The sequence below is a fragment of the Triticum aestivum genome, chromosome 4D (genome assembly GCF_018294505.1).
Source record: "Triticum aestivum cultivar Chinese Spring chromosome 4D, IWGSC CS RefSeq v2.1, whole genome shotgun sequence".
Lineage (NCBI taxonomy): Eukaryota > Viridiplantae > Streptophyta > Magnoliopsida > Poales > Poaceae > Triticum > Triticum aestivum.
The window spans coordinates 334,252,856-334,261,568 of NC_057805.1; positions in this window are offsets into that span (position 1 = coordinate 334,252,856).

Genomic DNA, 8,713 nt, shown 5'->3' on the forward strand with positions numbered 1-8,713 from the left:
GTGTCGTCTGAACGGATTTAGATGGTGCCCTATTTAACGTGAATGCAGCCATCTAAAGCATCAACCCAAAACGATAGTGGTAAATCGATAAGAGACATCATAGATCGCACCAATCTAATAAAGTACGGTTACGATGTTCGGACTATTGGGGATCGTAGCAGAAATTAAAAAAACTTCTACGCATCACCAAGATCAATCTATGGAGTAACTAGCAACGAGAGAGAGGAGAGTGCATCTTCATACCATTGAAGATCGTGAGACGGAAGTGTTGCAAGAACGCGGATGAGGGAGTCGTACACGTAGCGATTCAGATCAAAGCAGAGTCGCGATCCAAGCACCGAACAACGGTGCCTCCGCGTTCAACACACGTGCAGCCCGATGACGTCTCCCACGCCTTGATCCAGCAAGGAGGAGGGAGATGTTGAGGAAGAAGGCTCCAACAGCAGCACGCCGGCGTGGTGGTGGTGGAGTGACAGTTCTTCGGCAGGGCTTCGCCAAGCACACGCGGAGGAGGAGAGGTGTTGGGGAGGGGAGGGGCTGCGCCTTGGATGTGGTGCTGCAGCCCTCCCCATACCCCTCTATTTATAGGGAGAAGGGGGAAGGGGGCCGGCCCCTCTAGATGAGATCTAGAGGGGGGCGGGGGCCAAGGGGGAGGGAGCTTGCCCCCCAAGCAAGGGGGGCGCCCCCCTTTAGGGTTCCCCCCAAACCCTAGGCGCATGGGCCCTAGGGGGGTTGGCGCCCAGCCCACTTAGGGCTGGTTCCCTTCCACCTACAGCCCATAAGGCCCTCCGGGGCAGGTGGACCCTCCCGGTGGACCCCCGGAACCCCTCCGGTGGTCCCGGTACAATACCGGTATACCCCCGAATATTTCCGGTGACCGTATGATGACTTCCCATATATAAATCTTCACCTCCGGACCATTCCGGAACTCCTCGTGACGTCCGGGATCTCATCCGGGACTCCGAACAACATTCGGTAATCACATACAAACCTTCCTTATAACCCTAGCGTCATCGAACCTTAAGTGTGTAGACCCTACGGGTTCGGGAATCATGCAGACATGACCGAGACACCTCTCTAGCCAATAACCAACAGCGGGATCTGGATACCCATGTTGGCTCCCACATGTTCCACGATGATCTCATCGGATGAACCACGATGTCGAGGATTCAAGCAATCCCGTATACAATTCCCTTTGTCAATCGGTACGTTACTTGCCCGAGATTCGATCGTCGGTATCCCAATACCTCGTTCAATCTCGTTACCGGCAAGTCACTTTACTCGTTCCGTAATGCATGATCCCGTGACTAACTACTTAGTCACATTGAGCTCATTATGATGATGCATTACCGAGTGGGCCCAGAGATACCTCTCCGTCATACGGAGTGACAAATCCCAGTCTCGATCCGTGCCAACCCAACAGACACTTTCGGAGATACCTGTAGTGCACCTTTATAGCCACCCAGTTACGTTGTGACGTTTGGTACACCCAAAGCATTCCTACGGTATCCGGGAGTTGCACGATCTCATGGTCTAAGGAAATGATACTTGACATTAGAAAAGCTTTAGCAAACGAACTACACGATCTAGTGCTATGCTTAGGATTGGGTCTTGTCCATCACATCATTCTCCTAATGATGTGATCCCGTTATCAATGACATCCAATGTCCATGGTCAGGAAACCGTAACCATCTATTGATCAACGAGCTAGTCAACTAGAGGCTCACTAGGGACATGTTATGGTCTATGTGTTCACACATGTATTACGATTTCCGGATAACACAATTATAGCATGAACAATAGACAATTATCATGAACAAGGAAATATAATAATAACCATTTTATTATTGCCTCTAGGGCATATTTCCAACAGTCTCCCACTTGCACTAGAGTCAATAATCTAGTTACATTGTGATGAATCGTACACCCATAGAGTTCTGGTGTTGATCATGTTTCGCTCGTGGAAGAGGTTTAGTCAACGGATCTGCGACATTCAAATCCGTATGCACTTTACAAATATCTATGTCTCCATTTTGAACATTTTCACGAATGGAGTTGAAGCGACGCTTGATGTGCCTGGTCTTCTTGTGAAACCTGGGCTCCTTGGCAAGGGCAATAGCTCCAGTGTTGTCACAGAAGAGAGTCATCGGCCCCGATGCATTGGGAATAACTCCTAGGTCGGCAATGAACTCCTTCATCCAGATTGCTTCATGTGCTGCCTCCGAGGCTGCCATGTACTCTGCTTCACATGTAGATCCCGCCACGACGCTTTGCTTGCAACTGCACCAGCTGACTGCCCCACCATTCAAAATATACACGTATCCGGTTTGTGACTTAGAGTCATCCAGATCTGTGTCGAAGCTAGCATCGACGTAACCCTTTACGACGAGCTCTTCGTCACCTCCATAAACGAGAAACATATCCTTAGTCCTTTTCAGGTACTTCAGGATGTTCTTGACCGCTGTCCAGTGTTCCATGCCGGGATTACTTTGGTACCTTCCTACCAAACTTACGGCAAGGTTTACATCAGGTCTGGTACACAGCATGGCATACATAATAGACCCTATGGCCGAGGCATAGGGGACGACACTCATCTTTTCTCTATCTTCTGCCGTGGTCGGGCATTGAGCCGTGCTCAATCTCACACCTTGCAATACAGGCAAGAACCCCTTCTTGGACTGATCCATATTGAACTTCTTCAATATCTTGTCAAGGTATGTGCTTTGTGAAAGACCTATGAGGCGTCTCGATCTATCTCTATAGATCTTGATGCCTAATATGTAAGCAGCTTCTCCAAGGTCCTTCATTGAAAAACACTTATTCAAGTAGGCCTTTATACTTTCCAAGAATTCTATATCATTTCCCATCAATAGTATGTCATCCACATATAATATGAGAAATGCTACAGAGCTCCCACTCACTTTCTTGTAAACACAGGCTTCTCCATAAGTCTGTGTAAACCCAAACGCTTTGATCATCTCATCAAAGCGAATGTTCCAACTCCGAGATGCCTGCACCAGCCCATAGATTGAGCGCTGGAGCTTGCATACTTTGTCAGCATTCTTAGGATCGACAAAACCTTCCGGCTGCATCATATACAATTCTTCCTTAAGGAAGCCGTTAAGGAATGCCGTTTTGACGTCCATTTGCCATATTTCATAATCGTAGAATGCGGCAATTGCTAACATGATTCGGACGGACTTCAGCTTCGCTACGGGTGAGAAGGTCTCATCGTAGTCAACTCCTTGAACTTGTCGATAACCCTTAGCGACAAGTCGAGCTTTATAGATGGTAACATTTCCATCCGCGTCCGTCTTCTTCTTAAAGATCCATTTATTTTCTATCGCTCGCCGATCATCGGGCAAGTCTGTCAAAGTCCATACTTTGTTTTCATACATGGATCCTATCTCGGATTGCATGGCTTCAAGCCATTTGTTGGAATCTGGGCCCGCCATTGCTTCTTCATAGTTCGAAGGTTCACCGTTGTCCAACAACATGATTTCCAGGACAGGGTTGCCGTACCACTCTGGTGCGGAACGTGTCCTTGTGGACCTACGAAGTTCAGTGGTAACTTGATCATGATCGTCATCATTAACTTCCTCTCTAGTCGGTGCAGGCACCACAGAAACATTTTCTTGTGCTGCGCTACTTTCTGGTTCGAGAGGGGTCATCTCATCAAGTTCCACTTTCCTCCCACTTACTTCTTTCGAGAGAAACTCTTTCTCCAGAAAGGACCCGTTCTTGGCAACGAAGATCTTGCCTTCGGATCTGAGGTAGAAGGTATACCCAATGGTTTCCTTAGGGTATCCTATGAAGACGCATTTTTTCCGACTTGGGTTCGAGCTTTTCAGGTTGAAGTTTCTTGACATAAGCATCGCATCCCCAAACTTTAAGAAACGACAGCTTAGGTTTCTTTCCAAACCATAATTCATACGGTGTCGTCTCAACGGATTTCGACGGAGCCCTATTTAAAGTGAATGCGGCAGTCTCTAAAGCATAACCCCAGAATGATAGCGGTAGATCGGTAAGAGACATCATAGATCGCACCATATCCAATAGAGTGCGATTACGACGTTCGGACACACCATTACGCTGAGGTGTTCCAGGCGGCGTGAGTTGTGAAACAATTCCACATTTCCTTAAGTGTGTGCCAAATTCGTGACTCAAATATTCCCCTCCACGATCTGATCGTAAGAACTTTATTTTCCTGTCACGTTGATTCTCAACCTCACTCTGAAATTCCTTGAACTTTTCAAAGGTCTCAGACTTGTGTTTCATTAAGTAGACATACCCATATCTACTCAAGTCATCAGTGAGGGTGAGAACATAACGATAGCCACCGCGAGCCTCAACGCTCATTGGACCGCACACATCAGTATGTATGATTTCCAATAAGTTGGTTGCTCGCTCCATTGTTCCGGAGAACGGAGTCTTGGTCATTTTGCCCATGAGGCATGGTTCGCACGTGTCAAATGATTCATAATCAAGAGACTCCAAAAGTCCATCTGCATGGAGTTTCTTCATGCGTTTGACACCAATGTGACCAAGGCGGCAGTGCCACAAGTATGTGGGACTATCATTATCAACCTTACATTTCTTGGCATTCACACTATGAATATGTGTAACATCACGTTCGAGATTCATTAAGAATAAACCATTGACCAGCGGGGCATGACCATAAAACATATCTCTCATATAAATAGAACAACCATTATTCTCGGATTTAAATGAGTAGCCATCTCGCATCAAACGAGATCCAGATACAATGTTCATGCTCAAAGCTGGCACTAAATAACAATTATTGAGGTTTAAAACTAATCCCGTAGGTAAATGTAGAGGTAGCGTGCCGACGGCGATCACATCGACCTTGGAACCATTCCCGACGCGCATCGTCACCTCGTCCTTCGCCAGTCTCCGCTTATTCCGCAGCTCCTGCTTTGAGTTACAAATATGAGCAACCGCACCGGTATCAAATACCCAGGAGCTACTACGAGCGCTGGTTAGGTACACATCAATAACATGTATATCACATATACCTTTGGTATTGCCGGCCTTCTTATCCGCTAAGTACTTGGGGCAGTTCCGCTTCCAGTGACCGTTTCCCTTGCAATAAAAGCACTCAGTCTCAGGCTTGGGTCCATTCTTTGTCTTCTTCCCGGCAGCTTGCTTACCGGGCGCGGCAACTCCCTTGCCGTCTTTCTTGAAGTTCTTCTTACCCTTGCCTTTCTTGAACTTAGTGGTTTTATTCACCATCAACACTTGATGTTCCTTTTTGATCTCCACCTCCGCTGATTTCAGCATCGAATATACCTCAGGAATGGTCTTTTCCATCCCCTGCATATTGAAGTTCATCACAAAGCTCTTGTAGCTAGGTGGGAGCGACTGAAGGATTCTGTCAACGACCGCGTCATCCGGGAGATTAACTCCCAGCTGAGACAAGCGGTTGTGCAACCCAGACATTTTGAGTATGTGTTCGCTGACGGAACTATTCTCCTCCATCTTACAACTGTAGAACTTGTCGGAGACTTCATATCTCTCGACCCGGGCATGAGCTTGGAAAACCATTTTCAGCTCTTGGAACATCTCATATGCTCCGTGCTGCTCGAAACGCTTTTGGAGCCCCGGTTCTAAGCTGTAAAGCATGCCGCACTGAACCAGGGAGTAATCATCAACACGTGTTTGCCAGGCGTTCATAACGTCTTGGTTTGCTGGGACGGGTGCTTCACCTAGCGGTGCTTCAAGGACATATGCTTTCTTGGCAGCTATGAGGATGATCCTCAAGTTCCGGACCCAGTCCGTATAGTTGCTACCATCGTCTTTCAGCTTGGTTTTCTCTAGGAACGCGTTGAAGTTGAGGTTGACATTAGCGTGGGCCATTTGATCTACAAGACATATTGTAAAGATTTTAGACTAAGTTCATGATAATTAAGTTCATCTAATCAAATTATTAATGAACTCCCACTCAGACAGACATCCCTCTAGTCATCTAAGTGATACATGATCCGAGTCAACTAGGCCGTGTCCGATCATCACGTGAGACGGACTAGTCATCATCGGTGAACATCTTCATGTTGATCGTATCTGCTATACGACTCATGCTCGACCTTTCGGTCTCTTGTGTTCCGAGGCCATGTCTGTACATGCTAGGCTCGTCAAGTCAACCTAAGTGTATTGCGTGTGTAAATCTGGCTTACACCCGTTGTATGCGAACGTTAGAACCTATCACACCCGATCATCACGTGGTGCTTCGGAACAACGAACCTTCGCAACGGTGCACAGTTAGGGGGAACACTTTCTTGAAATTTTAGCGAGGGATCATCTTATTTATGCTACCGTCGTTCTAAGCAAATAAGATGTAAAACATGATAAACATCACACGCAATCAAATAGTGACATGATATGGCCAATATCATTTTTGCTCCTTTTGATCTCCATCTTCGGGGCGCCATGTTCATCATCGTCACCGGCATGACACCATGATCTCCATCATCATGATCTCCATCATCGTGTCTTCATGAAGTTGTCTCGCCAACTATTACTTCTACTACTATGGCTAACGGTTAGCAATAAAGTAAAGTAATTACATGACGTTTCAGTTGACACGCAGGTCATAAATAAATTAAGACAACTCCTATGGCTCCTGCCGGTTGTCATACTCATCGACATGCAAGTCGTGATTCCTATTACAAGAACATGATCAATCTCATACATCACATATATCATTCATCACATCCTTCTGGCCATATCACATCACATGACACTTGCTGCAAAAACAAGTTAGACGTCCTCTAATTGTTGTTGCAATTTTTACGTGGCTGCTATAGGTTTCTAGCAAGAACGTTTCTTACCTACGCCAAAACCACAACGTGATATGCCAATTTCTATTTACCCTTCATAAGGACCCTTTTCATCGAATCCGATCCGACTAAAGTGGGAGAGACAGACACCCGCTAGCCACCTTATGCAACTAGTGCATGTCAGTCGGTGGAACCTGTCTCACGTAAGCGTACGTGTAAGGTCGGTCCGGGCCGCTTCGTCCCACGATGCCGCCGAATCAAGATAAGACTAGTAACGGCAAGTAAATTGACAAAATCGACGCCCACAACAACTTGTGTTCTACTCGTGCATAGAAACTACGCATAGACCTAGCTCATGATGCCACTGTTGGGGATCGTAGCAGAAATTAAAAAATTCTACGCATCACCAAGATCAATCTATGGAGTAACTAGCAACGAGAGAGAGGAGAGTGCATCTTCATACAGTTGAAGATCGCGAGACGGAAGCGTTGCAAGAACGCGGATGAGGGAGTCGTACACGTAGCGATTCAGATCGCGGTAGAATCCGATCCAAGCACCGAACAACGGTGCCTCCGCGTTCAACACACGTGCAGCCCGGTGACGTCTCCCGCGCCTTGATCCAGAAAGGAGGATGGAGAGGTTGAGGAAGAAGGCTCCAACAGCAGCACGACGGCGTGGTGGTGGTGGAGTGATACCTCTCCGGCAGGGCTTCCCCAAGCACACGCGGAGGAGGAGAGGTGTTGGGGAGGGGAGGGGCTGCGCCTTGGATGTGGTGCTGCAGCCCTCCCCTCACCCCTCTATTTATAGGGAGAAGGGGGAAGGGGGCCGGCCCCTCTAGATGAGATCTAGAGGGGGGCGGCGGCCAAGGGGGAGGGAGCTTGCCCCCCAAGCAAGGGGGCGCCCCCCTTTAGGGTCCCCCCCAAACCCTAGGCGCATGGGCCCTGGGGGGGTTGGCGCCCAGCCCACTTAGGGCTGGTTCCCTTCCACCTACAGCCCATAAGTCCCTCCGGGGCAGGTGGACCCTCCCGGTGGACCCCCGGAACCCCTCCGGTGGTCCCGGTACAATACCGGTATACCCCCGAATATTTCCGGTGACCGTATGATGACTTCCCATATATAAATCTTCACCTCCGGACCATTCCGGAACTCCTCGTGACGTCCGGGATCTCATCCGGGACTCCGAACAACATTCGGTAATCACATACAAACCTTCCTTATAACCCTAGCGTCATCGAACCTTAAGTGTGTAGACCCTACGGGTTCGGGAATCATGCAGACATGACCGAGACACCTCTCTAGCCAATAACCAACAGCGGGATCTGGATACCCATGTTGGCTCCCACATGTTCCACGATGATCTCATCGGATGAACCACGATGTCGAGGATTCAAGCAATCCCGTATACAATTCCCTTTGTCAATCGGTACGTTACTTGCCCGAGATTCGATCGTCGGTATCCCAATACCTCGTTCAATCTCGTTACCGGCAAGTCACTTTACTCGTTCCGTAATGCATGATCCCGTGACTAACTACTTAGTCACATTGAGCTCATTATGATGATGCATTACCGAGTGGGCCCAGAGATACCTCTCCGTCATACGGAGTGACAAATCCCAGTCTCGATCCGTGCCAACCCAACAGACACTTTCGGAGATACCTGTAGTGCACCTTTATAGCCACCCAGTTACGTTGTGACGTTTGGTACACCCAAAGCATTCCTACGGTATCCGGGAGTTGCACGATCTCATGGTCTAAGGAAATGATACTTGACATTAGAAAAGCTTTAGCAAACGAACTACACGATCTAGTGCTATGCTTAGGATTGGGTCTTGTCCATCACATCATTCTCCTAATGATGTGATCCCGTTATCAATGACATCCAATGTCCATGGTCAGGAAACCGTAACCATCTATTG